This window comes from Aegilops tauschii, chromosome 7, assembly GCF_002575655.3.
Source record: "Aegilops tauschii subsp. strangulata cultivar AL8/78 chromosome 7, Aet v6.0, whole genome shotgun sequence".
Taxonomy (NCBI): domain Eukaryota; kingdom Viridiplantae; phylum Streptophyta; class Magnoliopsida; order Poales; family Poaceae; genus Aegilops; species Aegilops tauschii.
Genome location: NC_053041.3, coordinates 317,214,942 through 317,236,002, shown reverse-complemented (window position 1 = coordinate 317,236,002; position 21,061 = coordinate 317,214,942). Strand labels below are relative to the sequence as shown.

The 21,061-nt window shown below is 44.5% G+C and overlaps 1 pseudogene; it reads right to left on the bottom strand.

Annotated features, from left to right (window-relative positions):
• Positions 1-10,055: 10,055 nt before the first annotated feature.
• Positions 10,056-12,108, bottom strand: LOC109732345 (uncharacterized; annotated as a pseudogene).
• Between the last annotated feature and the right edge of the window lie 8,953 nt (positions 12,109-21,061).

Below are 21,061 nucleotides of genomic sequence, written 5' to 3'. Positions count from 1 at the left end.
TCAAGACATCGGGGCTAGCAAAGCCCCTCAGTCCGACTGCCCGGCCGCTCCTGCCGGCTCCTCAGTCCGACTGCTCCACCCGGCCGGCTGCCAGCTGACCGACTGCACCGACTAGTCGGCTGCCGACTGCAGTCCGACCCGGCATCGACAAGACCCCGACGAGACGGCCATACCGCGGACAAGACAACCGTACCGCAACACCATCATGTATAGTGTCACTTATCCCCTGGCACTATTTATGAAGTGACCCAGGGGACAAGCATGACATGCACCATGCCTTGCTCCCATACCACCACATAGCTTAGATAGTAAGCTAGCTCCACACTATATATAGCCATCCATCCATCCATCCATCCAGGAGGAGGGACTCACGTACACAACAAGCAAGCTAGCTAGCAAGAGAGCTAGCTAGCTATCCATCCATCCATTCCCATGAGCATGCATGCCCAAGCACCACATACGGCCATGCTCATGGCCGGCCACTAAAGCATGCCTGGTGCATGCATATACGGAGCCAGATGCCCATGGCACTGCCCCCAGATACAGCTCTAGGAGCGCTTTGTACTGCCCGATGTACACCCCAGATATATATGCTCAGACATGCAGGAGTAGGGGTATTATCTCTCCGGAGAGCCCCGAACCTGGGTAAACTAGCGCGTGCTACTCGCATACCCGCTCCCGGTCCTATCAGCAGCAGTCCTACCCTCACAGAAAGCCCTTGTGGCATCTGTCGATTCACACCCCCCCGTGAGAATACCACGACAGTCTGCTACGACATTGGCCTTTCCTGGATGATAATGCAGCTTCATGTCATAATCCTTTATGAGGTGTAACCATCTCCTCTGCCTGAGGTTCAGCTCCTTCTGAGTAAAGATATACTTCAAGCTCTTGTGATTAGTGTACACAACGCAACGGTTTCCAATGAGAAAATGTCTCCTGGTCTTGAGCGCATGCACCACAGCGGCTAACTCCAAATCATGCGTGGCATAATTCAACTCGTGCGGTTTCAGTTGTCGTGAGGCATACGAAACAACTCTCCCGTCTTGCATAAGTACTCTTCCAAGTGCTAAGCGAGAGGCGTCGCAATACACTTGGAAATCCTTATGTATATTCGGCAGAATCAGCACTGGGGCTATAGTCAAACGCTTCTTCAACTCCTGGAAACTTGATTCACATTCATCAGTCCAATGGAACTTAGTGTCCTTCTTCAACAATGTCGTCATAGACTTCGCAATCTTAGAAAAATTCTCAATGAATCTCCGATAGTATCCCGCGAGTCCAAGATAACTGTGGATCTCTCCAACTGAGGTGGGTGCCAACCACTCAGTGACTGACTGAACCTTGGTGGGATCCACTGCTATACCTTCTCCTGATATAACATGTCCAAGAAATCCAACTTCCTTCAACCAAAACTCACATTTGCTGAACTTTGCATATAACTGATGTTCCATGAGCTTCTCGAGAACTAAACGCAAATGCTCCTTGTGTTCCTCTTCATTCTTCGAGTATACCAAGATATCATCAATGAACACCACGACAAACTTATCCAAGAACTCCATGAACACCTTGTTCATCATACTCATGAAATAGGCAGGGGCATTAGTTAGTCCAAATTACATAACGGTATACTCATATAACCCGTACCTTGTGGTGAAAGCGGTTTTGGGTATATCCTTCTCTCGGATCTTCAGCTCTACGTACTGAGCCATAGTACGATTTCCCTAGCGCAAGTTGTGAAACTCATGCTTCTTCATGCTCATAGCTCCAATTGAGACATGGGATGTGCGGAATGCTTGCTGAAACTGATCCCAAGTGACATTGGCTATGGGAAAAGTGGCTGTGTAATTCTCCCACCATGACGCTGCTGGTCCATCCAATTGATGTGCGGCAAAACGCACCTTCTCAGCATCTGTGCAACCTGTGGTGGTCAACTCCCTTCCAATCCTGCGTAGCCAGTCATCCGCAACTATTGGTTCGGTGCTACTGGAAAACACCGGCGGCTGTAACCTCAGAAAATGGGCTAAGTTGTCAACTGGAGGAGGGTTGTTGTTGTTGTTGTTGTTGCCTTGGTTCTGAACTAATATCTGCATCAAGGCATTCTGCTGCTGGATCAACTGGGTGATCTCCGGTGGGAAGACAAATCCGGTGTCACGTCTCGGAGGCATCTGATGGGTTTAGAGGGAAGAGAGTAGAATAGAAATTAGGTATAGTGAGAAAACACTACCCATATGCACATGAGACAAACACAATCATATCACTCAATCAATCAAGAAAGGGCATACAATCGATCTAACTATCGTTACAGTGCTCGGACTATACTATTTACATGGGGGAAATACTACTGATCATATGGTGGTCTACTAGAAATTTTGGTCAGTGGAAGACTCCATGATATCCGATCCAGCTTCGTCTTCATAATCATCATCACAAACATCGGGGTCGGAGTCGGTGTCGTCGATGATGATGCAGTTCTCCGGACAAGTGGAATCGTCATCTTCTCCTCCTGGCGCGGGGTCTCCCATGAATACTCCGATCTTCTTTATCAAGTCGTCGTTCTTCTCCAACAGTGTCGCGATTTCCTCCTCATATCCATCGCGTGTAGACTTGAGTTCCTCTTCTAGCTCGGTGATCCTTGTCATCGCCTTCTTCAAATCTATCATGCTTGCGCACATCTAGTTCTCCTGGCATCGAATGTGCTGGTTTAGCTCCTGGATGAATGTGCAATGGACCTGTCCCTCCTGGTGCTGACTATCTCCCATTGCTCATCTCGGCGCCCACATATCTGGTAGATAGTATCCTTGAGATCCTTGTGGTAAACTTCTCCAATGCGTCCCATGGCGATGTGGGCTGCCATGCTCTTTCCCAAACTCCAGGTTGGGGCATCAAAGGAAAACTCTATGGGCTCCGTGACTGGCGTGAATGTCCTTCCTGGAATTTGAACTCGAATCATCCAGTGCTCCTCTTCTGGTAAAGTGGCGTTGTAGGTCCTGGTGAAGCTTGGTATTCCAATGTTCAGGTATCTAGTGACTTCCTTCAAGTGTCGTCCAAAGGGTGTATCTTCATCCGGTTGTGCAAACTTGTTCCTCGAGTCCGCCATTCTAAAGATTAGAAAATGGAGAGGAGTCAGGAATGAGTAGAGAAGAGTGACCTATGGCTTTCTTAGTGGTCGTGTCCTACATTCAGCGTGTGCTCTGATACCATCTTGTAGCGACCCGACCTCAGACGATCAAGTCTCTGTGCTTCAGTGTCATCCCTGGATCGGTGATGCTGACACACACAGTACTCGAAGAATTTATAACAGAGTAGCAATCACACACTTATTACATCAAATGTCTCCAAAGAGAAATTGTTACAATAAATATGGCTTAAGGCCATCTAACACGATAACAGCGGAAGGCTTGGAAGATAAAGTGAGTCCATCAACTCCAACGGCATAGCTGAGTGCATGACAACGGCCTAGCGAACCTTACTCTTCGTCTGAAAAGTCTGCAACATAATACGTTGCAGCCCGAAAACGGGTTAGCACATGGAATATGCTGGCAATATAACACAGTAGAGCAATGAACAGATAAATACTATCACTATATGCATATATGGCTGGTGGAGGCTCTATGGTTATATGATTTTGCGAAAAGCCAATTTTTTCCTACAACAAAGAAATAAATTTTATTTAACTATCATGGTGTTTGAAACATCATTGAGAAGGTTCCTCCAACTCAATCCCAATTAAAGCAATCATTAACAACCCAACATATTAATTTAGAGTGATGAGATCAAATCATAATTCAAGTACCATATACTCAAGATGTCCATAACCGGGGACACGGCTAACCGTGATTAGTTTATACACTCTGCAGAGGTTTGCACACTTTTCCCCACAAGACTCGATCGCCTCCGTTGGATTTCTCGCACTACATGGTGTTTGAGAAACGGATGACCGAGACACAGTCTTTCAGAAGCATTAACTCTTTACTCTAGATGGACAGTTCCACCTACTTTCCCTCTACATCTGCTAGCCCACCACTGAAAGAGGTCATGCAACATACTCAACTATGCTAGAGCCCATAATAGCTTGTGGCTGCACACGGAAGTTTCTAGCATGAATAATCTTATGATCCCTTTGAGCCTGGGTGGCGGACCGTAGGATAATCACACGGGTACTCCGGGATATCCTAGGACAACACTGGATTCTCCAGGTGCCCAAACAAGCAATCCACCCAGATGTGTATTAAAGTTGCCACCTTAAGTTGAACCACTAATTAACAACTCACATCTGTCATGGATACACTCAAACCCAAACCACGTCTACGAGCATAGCATGGCAATAAGCATAACGTAGAAGTAACTCCCAGGGTTTGATAATAAATCAGGGCAATAGGTTCTACCTCAACATCTACTGCCCAGACACACATGTTAAGGGATCCTACTCATGCAATGTGTGAGGATTGTATCTAATGCATAAAAACTGGGTATAAAGGGGTATGATCAATGTGTTACTTGCCTTGCCGACGATACACAAAACCTAGTGACTCGTAGTAGCACGCTTCGCACTCCGGGAATTCTATCGCAAACAAACAATAGCATACATAAGCAATCAAGCAAAGATGCATGGGTAAAACTCAAATAAGAAGATCTAACCAGAAAGTTCAACTTAAGAACTCCGGTTTGCAAAAAGAATCAAATCAAACGGAGCAACGAAACTCAAACTGCGGAAGAAACAAGATCCGATTACTAATTTGGACTAAAGTCAAATTTTACAGTACCAAAATCTTGTTCAAGTTGGTTAAACAGAAAGAGGGCTTCGAGAGAAAGATCTAGGCGCTTGAATCGCCTGATTCCGACAAACGAGCGAAAAGATAAACTAAAACGAAAATCGGGTCAGAAATCGTGATCGGAAATAATCGTGAAAAACCCTGGAAAAAGAAAAACTGACGAACAGGCCAACGAACGAACGTTCGCTGTCTGTGACTATCGGGTGAACGGCGTTCGTTTAAACGAACGAACGGACGAACGTTCGCAAAATAAATAAACCGACAGAAAAACCAATCTAATGAAATAAACCGGAAATTAAAAAACAGATATAGATCTAGGGTTTATCGAAATGAACCGATGAAAAAAACGGCGGCGGCTAACTCCGGCGAAGTCTGCGGCGGCGGCGCGGCACGCGGCTCGAGGCGGCGGCGGCTAGGGTTTCGGAGGCGTGGGCGGGCTGGCGGTGGGGTGGGCTGCGGGGGCAGCTCGGGTGGCTTATAAAGGCGACCTGGCCAGGGGAGTCCGGGCCGGTTACGGCCCGTAGGTCGGTTGCCTTCTTTTTTTTAATAATTCCGACGCGCAGAAAAAGAAAGAAAAATAATACTAAACGGACTCCAAAAATCCCGAAATAAATTTTCCCTGTCCTCTAAAAATATGCCGGACAAGGTGAACATTTATTTGGGCCTAAAATGTAATTTTGAAAACGCGTATTTTTCCTAATTCAAATAAAATTGCAATAAAATCCGAATAAAATCAAATATTTGATTTTAATATATTTCCTCCAATATTTCATTTATTTTGGGAGAATTCATATTATCTCCTCTTTGATATTTTAATATGAAATATTTTCGAAGAGAAAATAAATTAAAACCAAGTGACCCTTGTTTCAATATTTGATAAAAGTCAAATATGAAAAACGTGAAATCCCCAACTCTCTCCAAGGGTCCTTGAGTTGCTTAGAATTTTGAGGATCGCGAAATGAAATGCAATAAAATATGATATGCATGAATGACCTATGTATAACATTCCAAATTGAAAATTTGGGATGTTACAGTTTGGTAGGCTGAGCCTCTTCTCGGGCAGGAAATTGGTCTATACCCACAGTTGCTTTTGTTTTTTCATATGGCACACTTAGGGTGATTTGCGAAGTTGTTGTTTCTGACTGTAGCCTGTAAGAAAAGAAGTGTGTCTGCATCGATCGCATCAAGATTAATCTATGTTATTTTTCATACTCATTTCATTTCACTGGGTTGTGGTTGGCCTTAGCTTTAGTGGCAGGGTTGGCGCTTTCTTTTCAATGAGGGAATGGCTGGCGCAATCACCCATGGCACCTTCATCGTCAGCAAGAAGTGAGCAGTTGGCATTTCCGGTTTCCAAACAAATGGATACAAATTGACCTTGTGGATCCGATGATACCATGCCTGGGAGACTTTCAGAAGAATAAGAAGAAGAATTCGGATTCAATTCTTCAAGTCAAGGCAGTTTCCTATCAATAACGATCCTTTGGATCTATAATCATTGAAAGGAGTCTCTATATTACAACAATTGAGAGTTGTCTCTTGCTATCACTACCTCGTACCAATCAAGGAGCTCTAAAGCATGCTGAGCTGGCCGGGCGGGATCACTAGCTTCCGGTAATATGTGCTTGTCACTTCACTCGAGCCTTGAGAAAATCCGCCAAAGCCTATATCTACAAAAACGAAAGAGAAAGTTATAAGCAAATCTGAATAGGTTGATAGGAGGGAGGCGGTGTTCTGTTCAAGATTTCTCTCAAGCCTAAACCTTCAAAGCTAACTAGTAGGCTTTGGATCCATGGCTCTGACCTAGTGGAAGGTACTCTCCAGTACCAAAAGTGAGTTCTATGAAAAATAGTGATTCTTCTTTCCTCCGCAATTTGGCCCATGGTAAGAAAAGGTAAGGTTGCGTAAGATATGGGAACTCGTAACCGACTATCGAACACAACTGAGAGTTCACTACTGGTCAAGTACACCAATTCCGCTCATGTTAAACTTACTAGAAAAAAAACTCTAGTAAAATGGTAAGATGAATCAGTCAAAGGCAATTAAATATCCAAATCATCATAATAAGAATAGGGCCTCGATCAGAGCATATACTACCAGAGAGTGAGGCAGATGGAGGGGATTATGGTTCCAATTTGTTGGCATGTGCTTTCGCTTTAAAAGCAAAGGAACTTTTCAAGAGTTTCGATGAATTGAAAACCGGTTCTGCTTCGCTCTTGCTTCATGGTCTTGAGCAAGGAACTACTCAGATTCGCACCCTGATGTTTATTGGAAGGAAACGCCAAAAAGCAAAGAGGTTTGGTTTACGTGTGGTGGAAGGTTACATATTCCAGTCGGAACGACGGAGCTCTAAATAAAACATATGAAATCCAATCCCTTATCTTTCTTAAGCATAGGGATGAAAGCCAAGAATGAAGTCGTCTCATCTCGTATGGTAGCCTATTCTTTACCTCTCGTTCCAGGGTTGGATGCAACATTTCTATGTTATAGATAGGTGAGTTGAGCAATACTTGTTTTCGAGGATTTCCACAAGTCCGTCCGAGTTGAGGGCCAAGGGCTTGAATCCGGTCGGTTGTCCGACAATGCCGTAGTTGAATAAGCATTTCCTTTATTTACTTCTAGAAGGACTCGAAGTGAGACCAGAGAGAGAAGAGTTTTCCCACAAACCATAGCGACTAGCTAGTCTCAAAACAAAAAGAGTACTTTTTACAGTAGTGGGGTTGGGAGAGTAAGGAAAGTCAAGACCGATGATTCTGTGGGAAGGGACGGATTTTGAATTCCTTTTTCCTTCCTTTTTACGCCACCTCCTCCCAATCCTTGAAGTTATGAAGCAGTATTTTATTAAGACTAAGTGAAGGTTGGTATGGCCCAATCCCGTCATTTAAACTAGAGTGGATTGAGGGAATGGAATCTAGACTATAGATTGAACTAGAAAACAATGCAATCTATTCATTCATTCATCTTATCTTCCATTCTAGAAAGTAGCAAGCAGCGAATAGAACGGCTGCAGCAAGAACTTTCGCACTCTAACTCGATACGGATTTCGCGCATTGAAAGTGTCATCCCTTTCTTTGTTCTAACCGCCCTTCCTTTAAGTTTTAGTATTTGAAACTCTTTCTAGATTAGATTGTTTATTTAGTATAGAATACGAGAAGAAGGGCTTCATTGCCCCCGGTATTCCCGCATGTAGCTTTGAAAAGGGCGAGGTGTTGTTCAGGGTTCCCTACCCCATTCAACATTTTGCATTTTGGCGCAGTGTACTATACCTCTTCCTTGGGGTACGGTACCATATCAAATTCACTAGGGCCTATTTCCTTTCTTTTTGTTGGCAACCCCTGTCAATGTATGTTTGATTTGGGAGGCTACCAATTCTTGTATTTCTTCTCAAGACATCCCCGTCAGCCAACTTCTCTTCGGGAAGGGTCGTTGGTCTTTGTGGGAGATAATGTGTCAGCCGTGGTAGAAGTTCCTCCCTGAGTAGGCACGGGCGCCCCCCTAGATGAAGGGATTTTCTCATTTTGAGGTGTCGGGAGGAGTAAAGGAGATTGACTCTTCTCTGTCATTAGCCTTTTTATTGACACTAGCTCTTTATATAGTCAATTTTTTGGAGGAGTATCCTATCGGTAGGCACAGATCATTGGTATTGGATGTATCGTTAGGTTGTGCCGAGTCAAATCAGCGGAGCTTATTTTTTTCCATTGCAGAAAAGAGATCCCTTACCCTTTCTTTAGAAAATGATGAATATGAAGTCCGGGAGGCTGCGGGTATTATGGATCCTCTAACTCCCAATCGGGTTACCTTCCTAGGTCTCGCTGGTGTTGCCTGTAGGTCGTGATGTGCCTCGAGATGGCCGTGTCCTGTCCCCCTGCTCATGAGGAATCCGCTCCTGGGGCTTCGCTCTGCTGCGTCTGGCCCGTCCTCTAGGCAACTTTGGAGGGCAGGGAGTGTGACAACGTACATGCTTCCCTTTACTCCATAGGGCCTTTTCCTCAGTTGCAGGGTTTGGTGGCCCAAAATTGACTTGGCTTCGCCAAAAGGCCTCATCTCCAAAGCCTGGCTCGCGAGGCGTCCCTCTCGCTGTAGGGCGGAGCCCCCTCGCCTCGCTCTTGTGACATGCTATGTTTCCCTTCTTCCATTCTCAAGTCAAGGGTGAGTCCCATGTGTCAGTTTGTGGGTCGTGGTCTCACGCACTAATCCCTACAGGTGCCCGTAGTAGGCCGACCGCCCTACCTAAACCAATCATCATATCGGTCCCTAGGCCCCATTACTGGAAAGGCTCGTCTTCAAACCGTACGTGGAGCTTCCGCCTCATACGGCTCCTCTAGGGATGGGGGTAGGCCCAGCCCAGGCTTGTGCGGTTAAGGTTGTTGTACACGACCTCAGTTGAGCATTCAGTTAGAGGCGGCGATCGCAGGTTCGCCGGAGGAGAGGGTGTTGCGAATAAGATTGCACAAACAAAGCCCTCCTGCCCGCAACCCTATTCTAGAACTTATGCTGGCTACGTTACTTATAACCGCAGAACGAGCAATGAATCCCCAACGACAAACGAACAAGGGGCGGGGCATTTTCGGGGAGTAGCCCCCTTCATAAGAAACTTCCTGGCACATACATTAAGGGAGCCATCGAAAGGTGACTAAAACACCTGAAACGGGGACTACCCGAGCTAATGATAGAGGCAAGAACACTTTCCGGCCAAGTCCCATTAATTTATCATAACGATATCGTGGAAATGCTGCACGGACCCATCTATATAGAAACAGAAAAAGAAGAACCTTGATACTAAACCAGATCGAACAAGGGATCTTCTTGGAAATGGGAAGATCTAGGATAGGCAGCCAACCTCCTGGAAAGAGCGGTGTGCATAGACCAAGTGAGTAGGGATGCAGCTCCGTGGACCGCTCGTCGGGCCTGATAGGTGGTGGTATCACACCCTTCTCAAAGGAACTGTGCGTGAGACTCTCGCCTCGTACGGCTCCGTCCTAGAATCTGTACCCCCCTTTTCCTTTGACCAACGGGTCCTCGAACCCATGGGGGTTATGAATCATTCATTCGTTCATTGATTCAAGGTAGCTTTAGCCATTGTGGGTAGAAGCTAGTCGCCAGAAGCGAAGCAGCGATCTTCCGGGCCGAAAAGGTTCTTATTTTCTGACGCATAAGCTACCGCAAAATGAATGAAGGAAAAAGGCCTGAGGATTAGAAAGACTAAAGAGGCATGAAGGGCCGACTACAAGACTACGACTACAATACAAGCCATGAGCGATAGCGAAGCCTTCAGCCTTTTTTCGAAAGCCCCACAACTAGCTATCTTATAGCAGATAAGGCAAGCCTACTCAACTAATCTCATGTAAACGCCTGTTCGCTAAAATCCAAATAGAAAAAGACAACTACTTATTAAACATGTAGTTGAGTGCTCCGTCGTTGTTCGGATCTTGACCGAGTCCGAGCTTCCCAAGCTCTATGCTGTTTGGGAAATCAGCAAGGGTCTTACCACCTTCTCGATTGACTATATTTGAGTCATTGGGGTACTTTAGGATTATATTCGGCGCCGAAGATTTGTGCTTGTGGGCTAGGGTGAATATAGCGGACCAGTGGATCTGGTAGTTGACACTCGTTCGGACTTGGTAAAGGTTGTCGCAACACCTGTAGTAGGACAAGGACTTAGCGCGATGTTCGCGGACCAATTTACTATGTCTCTGTCGCTGACGTTGGTCAACGAGGCCACGTGGATTGTCCTAGGTCTTCTTCGGTTAATGAGACCTTGATCCCGAAGCCTTCAGAGTATCTTTTTGATAGGCGCCTCTATCTGTATGGGGAATTCGCTGCTGAAAGATCCCGCCCAGTGTCCCCTTCCTTCCCCCGCCGCCTTCCGACCAAAGGGAGTATACAATTTCTTCTTCAGGACACTCATGCCCGATCGTGGGACTTCCTGTTGAACGCCTGATGGCACCTTGCTCTGACCTGAGCTATGCAACAACAAGATCCCCCTCGATCTTTGCCGGATGACTGTCCCCCATAATACGCTAACTTGGGGACTTTTTAGTCCATCTTTTCCAAGAGTCTCTGCTAGTTGAACCGCGTCCAGTAGATGACCTCTTCCGCTCATCCCTTCGTCAACTCTTTGATAGGGATACTATAACCTAGGTCCCTAAACATGGAATGGATGGCGGTGCATAGGTGGCAGGCAGTTATATGGATACGGTGCTTTACCCGTAGACGCTTCTCCAGCTCTCGCAAGAATTGTATGGGAGTCGTCCTCTGGGGGACTTCCCGAATGACCGTGCCGGGGAATTCTACCGTACTCCATGAAGCTATGGTTGTTGATCCTGCGGAGCCTACCCAAAGGTTCAGACCGGATTGTAGGAAGTGGGTGATACATTTTTGTATTTCTATGAGAAGAAATACGGCACCCACGATGCCCAGTAGTAAGTCGTCGGCATATCGCGCGTAACAAATCCTTATTAATAAGGGATGGCTTTTAAAGGGGGCCATCTTACGGGTGAGGCCTCTCTCTGACCTGATAACTAGTATCGCCTCCCCGCCCAGCTCTATCAGCAGGCCCCTTCTTTTGCAATACTTAAGAAGGTCTCCCATGGCCAAATTCTTATTAAAGCCTTCTCTACCATTGAATTCGGCCTTCGGGGTCAACCCAACAGCTTCTATGAGGAAGGCGGCGCAAAGGAGGCTCGAGGGCTCGTTAAGGAAGGCGGCTAGGGCCGCTGAAGGGGGGGAAACGAAAGGCGTTTTCTGGTCTCCCCTTCGCCTGGGGGTGCTTGTGGGGGGGGGTGTGCCACGACGAAACAAGGGAATGAAAGGTCGCTTTGCGTTGGATGCTCTTTACCCTCCCCACTATGAGGGCTCTGTTGTCTTGGGGAGCGTTGAAGCTTGCATCTTTTCCATACTTTTCTTCGTGATCAATAGGACGACCTATTCTTAATACATCCGATCTTATTCTCACTACAAGAGGAATTTCGTGCTTCTGCCGGATCCTCCCTATGTCCTAATCGAGCTTGTGTAGGTAGATATTGCCTGGTAGGGCCGACAGTAGTACAGTGTTTGGGATGGAGTCAGGGCCCTTCTCACCCCCTACGAGTCGTCCGGCAGAAAACTTTTTCTGAGTGGGGTAAAAGAACTTGGAATTGTCGATCTCTTCCTTCAAGATTGAGATGAATCAATGTCGGTCAATGGTGTGAAAATACTTCCTGATGTCGAATTCCAAAAACCAGCGAGAGGTTCCCCACTCTTCTTTGATCCGTCTGAGGGCCGAGTGGTAGCCTTGACCCGAGCGGAAGTGCGATGTGTCTGGAAACTCAGGATCGTAAATGGATTCGGGTACCATTTTGGTCGCCTATTTCATGATCTTTTCTACGGGTAGAACTACTGTGAGCGGTCTAAACTTCGACCCTTCTTTCTTTCTTCATTTAAAAAGGGGGGAGCAAAGCCTGTTTTTTGCTCCCTCAATTGATAGATCAGGGCCCCTCCTGCCAGCCCGAACGAAAGGCTCTTTAAGGAACTAGTCCCATAACTCTCGGGCCCGACACCAACCAAGAGGAGGCGGGGCTCTCTCCAATCATTCCGAAGAGCCGAGATCTCATAAAGGAAAAATTAGCTAGCTCAGCTGGTTTGGACCTGGGTGAATCAGTTCAGTGAAGGAAGGGAGCCTAAACTTAAGGCTTTTCCAAGCCTTGCCGATAGGCACCTCGTGGCTCGCTCAGTTCGCTCGCGGAGTTCTTAGATCAGTAGATCTGGATAGAGTCTCGCTCATAAAGGAAGAGTAGCGCGCTAGCGCGGCTCGCTTCGCTTTTCGACGCGGAGCTCGCTGCTGTCTTTTTAGCTTCAAAACTACAGGGCGTACGTTAGCACTACGGCTTTTCAGCCTCCCTTTGCTGGTTCCGAACTATCACTGATCCCAGAGATCAACCTTCAAACCTTGTTCTTTGAATCTCGGGAAGGCTTTCTCGAGGAGAAAGCTGGTTGGGGAACTGCTAAACGACCTAAAAGAATAAGAGGAGACTGACTCTGACCATTCAAAGCCCTATCTCATCTGGTTGATAGTAGAAGGTACGTACACTGATACCATGGACATAAACGAGGTCGAGCATATCTTTAATGATTTCGAACTAAAGCATACCTAAAGCCTGCCCTGGATATGAAAAAGGGATTTGAGCCAGAAGAAGATGAAGATCTATCACCAGATGAGGAAGTGGAAACAACTAAGTATTAGTTAGGTTTAGGTTCAGGAAATGGAAATGGTAACAGCGGCCCAAAATGGCAAGGTTTTCTTTTCAAAGAAAAAGGAATGCAAAAGTTTTGTGAAATCCTTATCTTTCGGATTTTTAAAGATGATAGGCCATTACAAAAACAAGGTATAATAGTCGACTTTCCTATCAGGATTTTACAACCTGAATACCAAGGGATCACTATTAGAAGAGAACATAATAAGTAAATGCCGATGCCATCTTTGACTTTTTGGATGGTCGGCGGCGCCATAAACTCGATAACCAGCATCGTGGAGTCAAGAAATTCAACTAAATAGAATCCTAAAACAATCTTATTCGAGCACACACGGGACCCACAGCAATGAAATTCACATAAGTGGCAATCATCCGAGCAGAGAATGGACAAGGGAGATATACTTGAAATTGTTTTTTTTTGAATGAGAAAGCCTTTGTCAAACTCCTTGCAAATCTGTTTTTGCCGGGCACAATAGACATATCTGCTCAGTAACAACATAAGGAACCCCCAATGTTCCTCAAAGCCTACCCGGCTTGACAGCTTTAGCTGAATGATCTGATCCCGAAGCAAGCTCTCTACTTAAATTGCTATGACTGGCCAACTAATGATAGGACTACCTATCTTGATGCTTTAAATCTGTATTCAGAGCTTTTTTCCAACTACTGGGACTACTAATTCAAGTACAAAGCTCTCCTATGAATATGCTACTTCTCTTACTTTCTACCTGAATCCGAGCATTGAAGCAAGCTGTTTATCTCGCCATAACTGAGTCTCTCCTTGCAGCTCTGACCAATCTGAAGGAAATATGCCCTAGAGGCAATAATAAAGTATTATTTATTTCCTTATATCATGATAAATGTTTATTATTCATGCTAGAATTGTATTAACCGGAAACATGATACATGTGTGAATACATAAACAAACAGAGTGTCACTAGTATGCCTCTACTTGACTAGCTCATTAATCAAAGATGGTTATGTTTCCTAGCCATAGACATGAGTTGTCATTTGATTAACGGGATCACCTCATTAGGAGAATGACGTGATTGACTTGACCCATTCCGTTAGCTTAGCACCCGATCGTTTAGTATATTGCTATGGCTTTCTTCATGACTTATACATGTTCCTATGACTATGAGATTATGCAACTCCCGTTTACCGGAGGAACACTTTGTGTGCTACCAAACGTCACAACGTAAATGGGTGATTATAAAGGTGCTCTACAGGTGTCTCCAAAGGTACTTGTTGGGTTGGCGTATTTCGAGATTAGGATTTGTCACTCCGATTGTCGGAGAGGTATCTCTGGGCCCACTCGGTAATGCACATCACTATAAGCCTTGCAAGCATTGTGACTAATGAGTTAGTTGCGGGATGATGTATTACGGAACGAGTAAAGAGACTTGCCGGTAACGAGATTGAACTAGGTATCGAGATACCGACGATCGAATCTCGGGCAAGTAACATACCGATGACAAAGGGAACAACGTATGTTGTTATGCGGTCTGACCGATAAAGATCTTCGTAGAATATGTGGGAGCCAATATGGGCATCCAGGTCCCGCTATTGGTTATTGACCGGAGAGGTGTCTCGGTCATGTCTACATAGTTCTCGAACCCGAAGGGTCCGCACGCTTAACATTACGATGACAGTTTTATTGAGTTTTGATGTACCGAAGGAGTTCAGAGTCCCGGATGAGATCGGAGACATGACGAGGAGTCTCGAAATGGCCGAGACGTAAAGATCAATATATTGGACGACTATATTCGGACTTCGGAAAGGTTCCGAGTGATTCGGGTATTTTTCGGAGTACCGGAGAGTTACGGGAATTCGTATTGGGCCTTAATGGGCCATCCGGGAAAGGAGGGAAAGACCTCAAAGGGTGGCCGCACCCCTCCCCATGGGCTAGTCCGAATTGGACTAGGGAGGGGGGCGCCCCCTTCCTTCTTTCTCCTTCCCCCTTCCCTTCTCCTACTCCCACAAGGAAAGGAGGAGTCCTACTCCCGGTGGGAGTAGGACTCCCCCTTGGGCGCGCGACCTCCCCTTGGCCGGCCCTCTTCCCCTTGCTCCTTTATATACAGGGGCAGGGGGGCACCCCATAGACACAACTTGATATACGATATTTTAGCCGTGTGCGGTGCCCCCTCCACCATATTACACCTCGATAATACCGTTGCGGAGCTTAGGCGAAGCCCTGCGTCGGTGGAACATCATCATCGTCACTACGCCGTCGTGCTGACGAAACTCTCCCTCTACACTCGGCTGGATCAGAGTTCGAGGGACGTCATCGAGCTGAATGTGTGTAGAACTTGGAGGTGCTGTACGTTCGGTACTTGATCGGTCGGATCGTGAAGACGTACGACTACATCAACCGCGTTGTGATAACGCTTCCGCTGTCGGTCTACGAGGGTACGTGGACAACACTCTCCCCTCTCGTTGCTATGCATCACCATGCTGAACGTGTGTAGAACTTGGAGGTGCCGTACGTTCGGTACTTGATCGGTCGGATCGTGAAGACGTACGACTACATCAACCGCGTTGTGATAACGCTTCCGCTGTCGGTCTACGAGGGTACGTGGACAACACTCTCCCCTCTCGTTACTATGCATCACCATGATCTTGCGTGTGCGTAGGAATTTTTTTGAAATTACTACGTTCCCCAACAGTGGCATCCGAGCCTGGTTTTATGCGTTGATGCTATGCACGATTAGAACACAAGTGAGTTGTGGGTGATATAAGTCATACTGCTTACCAGCATGTCATACTTTGGTTCAGCGGTATTGTGAGATGAAGCGGCCCGGACCGACATTACGCGTACGCTTACGCGAGACTGGTTTCACCGTTGCGAGCACTCGTTGCTTAAAGGTGACTCGCGGGTGTCTGTCTCTCTCACTTTAGTTGAACCGAGTGTGGCTACGCCCGGTCCTTGCGAAGGTTAAAACAGCACCAACTTGACAAACTATCATTGTGGTTTTGATGCGTAGGTAAGAACGGTTCTTGCTAAGCCCGTAGCAGCCACGTAAAACTTGCAACAACAAAGTAGAGGACGTCTAACTTGTTTTTGCAGGGCATGTTGTGATGTGATATGGTCAAAGACATGATGTGATATAATTTCTTGTATGAGATGATCATGTTTCGTAACCGAGTTATCGGCAACTGGCAGGAGCCATATGGTTGTCGTTTTATTGTATGCAATGCAATCGCCATGTAATGCTTTACTTTATCACTAAGCGGTAGCGATAGTCGTAGAAGCATAAGATTGACGAGACGACAACGATGCTACGATGGAGATCAAGGTGTCGCGCCGGTGACGATGGTGATCATGACGGTGCTTCGGAGATGGAGATCACAAGCACGGTGCTTCGGAGATGGAGATCACAAGCACAAGATGATGATGGCCATATCATATCACTTATATTGATTGCATGTGATGTTAATCCTTTATGCATCTTATCTTGCTTTGTTTGACGGTAGCATTATAAGATGATCCTTCACTAAATTATCAAAGTATAAGTGTTCTCCCTGAGTATGCACCATCGCGAAAGTTCTTCGTGCTGAGACACCACGTGATGATCGGGTGTAATAGGCTCTACGTTCAAATACAACGGGTGCAAAACAGTTGCACACGCGGAATACTCAGGTTAAACTTGACGAGCCTAGCATATAACAGATATGGCCTCGGAACACGGAGACCGAAAGGTCGAGCGTGAATCATATAGTAGATATGATCAACATAGTGATGTTCACCATTGAAACTACTCCATCTCACGTGTTAATCGGACATGGTTTAGTTGATTTGGATCACGTAATCACTTAGATGATTACAGGGATATCTATCTAAGTGGGAGTTCTTAAGTAATATGATTAATTGAACTTGAATTTATCATGAACTTAGTCCTGATAGTATTTTGCAAATTATGTTGTAGATCAATAGCTCGCGTTGTTGCTTCCCTGTGTTTATTATTGATATGTTCCTAGAGAAAAATTATGTTGAAAGATGTTAGTAGCAAAGATGCGGATTGGATCCGTGATCTGAGGATAATCCTCATTGCTGCACAGAAAAATTATGTCCTTGATGCACCGCTAGGTGACAGACCTATTGCATGAGCAGATGCAGACGTTATGAACGTTTGGCTAGCTCAATATGATGACTACTTGATAGTTTAGTGCACCATGCTTAACGGCTTAGAATGAGGACTTCAAAGACGTTTTGAACGTCATGGACCATATAAGATGTTCCAGGAGTTGAAGTTAATATTTCAAGCAAATACCCGAGTTGAGAGATATGAAGTCTCCAACAAGTTCTATAGCTAAAAGATGGAGGAGAATCGCTCAACTAGTGAGTATGTGCTCAGATTGTCTGGGTACTATAATCGCTTGAATCAAGTGGGAGTTAATCTTCCAGATAAAATAGTGATTGACAGAATTCTCTAGTCACCATCACCAAGTTAGTAGAACTTCGTGATGAACTATAGTATGCAAGGGATGAAGAAAGTAATTCCCAAGCTCTTCGTGATGTTGAAATCGACGCAGGTAGAAATCAAGAAAGAGCATCAAGTGTTGATGGTTAACATGACCACTAGTTTCAAGAAAAGGGCAAAGGGATAGAAGGGGAACTTCAAAAAGAATGGCAAGCAAGTTGCTACTCAAGTGAAGAAGCCCAAGTCTGTACCTAAGCCTGAGACGAAGTGCTTCTACTGCAAAGGGACTGGTCACTGGAAGCGGAACTGCCCCAAGTATTTGGTGGATAAGAAGGATGGCAAAGTGAACAAAGGTATATTGGATATACATGTTATTGATGTGTACTTTACTAGTGTTTATAGCAACCCCTCGGTATTTGATACTGGTTTAGTTGCTAAAGTAGTAACTCGAAACGGGAGTTGCAGAATAAACAGAGACTAGTAAAAAGGCGAGGTGACGATGTGTGTTGGAAGTAGTTCCAAGATTGATATGATCATCATCGCACACTCCCTGTACTTTCGGGATTAGTGTTGAAACTAAATAAGTGTTATTTAGTGTTTACGTTGAGCATGAATATGATATGATCATGTTTATTGCAATACGGTTATTCATTTAAGTTAGAGAACAATTGTTGTTCTGTTTACATGAATAAAAACCTTTTTTGGTCATACACACCAACAAAAATGATTTGTTGGATCTCGATCGTAGTGATACACATATTCATAATATTCAAGCCAAAAGATGCAAAGTTAATAATCATAGTGCAACTTATTTGTAGCACTGCCGTTTAGGTCATATTGGTGTAAAGCGCATGAAGAAACTCCATGCTGATGGGATTTTGGAATCACTTGACTATGAATCACTTGATGCTTGCGAACCATGCCTCTTGGGCAAGATGACTAAAACGCCATTCTCCGGAACAATGGAGCAAGCAACAGATTTGTTGGAAATCATACATACTGATGTATGTGGTCCGATGAATATTGAGGCTCGTAGCAGGTATCATTATTTTCTGACCTTCATAGATGATTTGAGCAGATATAGGTATATCTACTTAATGAAACAGAAGTCTGAAACATTTGAAAAGTTCATATAATTTCAGAGTGAAGTAGAAAATCATCGTAACAAGAAAATAAAGTTTCTACAATCTGATCGCGGAGACAAATATTTGAGTTACGAGTTTGGTCTTCAATTAAAACAATGTGGAGTAGTTTCACAAATTCATGCCACCTGGAACACCACAGCATAATGGTGTGTCCGAACGTCATAACCGTACTTTATTGGATATAGTGCAATCTATGATGTCTCTTACCAATTTACCACTAATCGTTTTGGGGTTATGCATTAGAGACAGCTACATTCACGTTAAATAGGGCACCATCAAAATCCGTTGAGACGACGCCTTATGAACTGAGGTTTAGCAAGAAACCAAAGTTGTCGTTTCTTAAAGTTTGAGGTTGCGATGCTTATGTGAAAAAGTTTCATCCTGATAAGCTCAAACCCAAATCGGAGAAATGTGTCTTCATAGGATACCCAAAGGAGACAGTTGGGTATACCTTCTATCACAGATCCGAAGGCAAGACATTCGTTGCTAAGTATGGATCCTTTCTAGAGAAGGAGTTTCTCTCGAAAGAAGTGAGTGGGAGGAAAGTAGAACTTGATGAGGTAACTGTACCTGCTCCCTTATTGGAAAGTAGTTCATCACAGAAATCTGTTCCTGTGACTCCTACACCAATTAGTGAGGAAGTTAATGATGATGATCATGTAAACTTCAGATCAAGTTACTACCAAACCTCGTAGGTAAACTAGAGTGAGATCCACACCAGAGTGGTATGGTAATCCTGTTCTGGAGGTCATGTTATTTGACCATGACGAACCTACGAACTATGAGGAAGCGATGGTGAGCCCAGATTCCGCAAAATGGCTTGAGGCCATGAAATCTGAGATGAGATCCATGTATGAGAACAAAGTATGGACTTTGATTGACTTGCCCAATGATCGGCGAGCCATTGAGATTAAATGGATCTTCAAGAGGAATACGGACGCTGATAGTAGTGTTACTATCTACAAAGCTAGAATTGTCGCAAAAGGTTTTCGACAAGTTCAAGGTGTTGACTACGATGAGAGAGTTTCTCACTCGTATCTATGCTTAAAGTCTATCTGAATCATGTTAGCAATTGCCGCATTTTATGAAATCTGGCAAATGGATAAACAAAACTACATTCCTTAATGGATTTATTAAAGAAGAGTTGTATATGATGCAACCAGGAGGTTTTGTCAATCCTAAAAGTGCTAACAAAATATGCAAGCTCCAGCGATCCATCTATGGACTGGTGCAAGCATCTCGGAGTTGGAATATACGCTTTGATAAGTTGATCAAAGGATATAGTTTTATACAGACTTGCAGTGAAACCTGTATTTACAAGAAAGTGAGTGGGAGCACTACAACATTTCTGATAAGTATATGTGAATGACATATTGTTGATCGGAAATAATGTAGAATTATTCTGCAAAGCATAAAGGAGTGTTTGAAAGGAGTTTTTCAAAGATAGACCTCGGTGAAGCTGCTTACATATTGAGCATCAAGATCTATAGAGATAGATGAAGACGCTTGATAAGTTTTTCAATGAGTACATACCTTAACAAGATTTTGAAGTAGTTCAAAATAGAACAGTCAAAGAAAGAGTTCTTGCCTGTGTTACAAGGTGTGAAATTGAGTAAAGACTCAAAGCACGACCACGGCAAAAGATAGAAAGAGAATGAAAGTCATTCCCTATGCCTTGGCCATAGGTTCTATAAAGTATGCCATGCTGTGTACCAGATCTATTGTATACCCTACACTGATTTTGGAAAGGGAGTACAATAGTGATCTAGGAGTAGATCACTGGACAGCGGTCAAAATTATCCTTAGTGGAATAAGGATATGTTTCTCGATTATGGAATTGACAAAAGGTTCGTCGTAAAGGGTTACGTCGATGCAAGTTTTGACACTAAATCTAGATGACTCTAAGTCTCGGTCTAGATACATATTGAAAGTTGGAGCAATTAGCTAGAGTAGCTCCGTGCAGAGCATTGTAGACATAGAAATTTGCAAAATACTTACGTATCTGAATGTGACAGACCCGTTGACTAAAATTATCTCACAATCAAAACATGATCACACCTTAGTACTCTTTGAGTGTTAATCACATAGCGATGTGAACTAGATTATTGACTCTAGTAAACCCTTTGAGTGTTGGTCACATAGAGATGTGAACTATGGGTGTTAATCACATGGTGATGTGAATTATTAATGTTAAATCACATGGCGATGTGAACTAGATTATTGACTCTAGTGCAAGTGGGAGACTGAAGGAAATATGCCCTAGAGGCAATAATAAAGTATTATTTATTTCCTTATATCATGATAAATGTTTATTATTCATGCTAGAATTGTATTAACCGGAAACATGATACATGTGTGAATACATAAACAAACAGAGTGTCACTATTATGCCTCTACTTGACTAGCTCGTTAATCAAAGATGGTTATGTTTCCAAGCCATAGACATGAGTTGTCATTTGATTAACGGGATCACCTCATTAGGAGAATGACGTGAT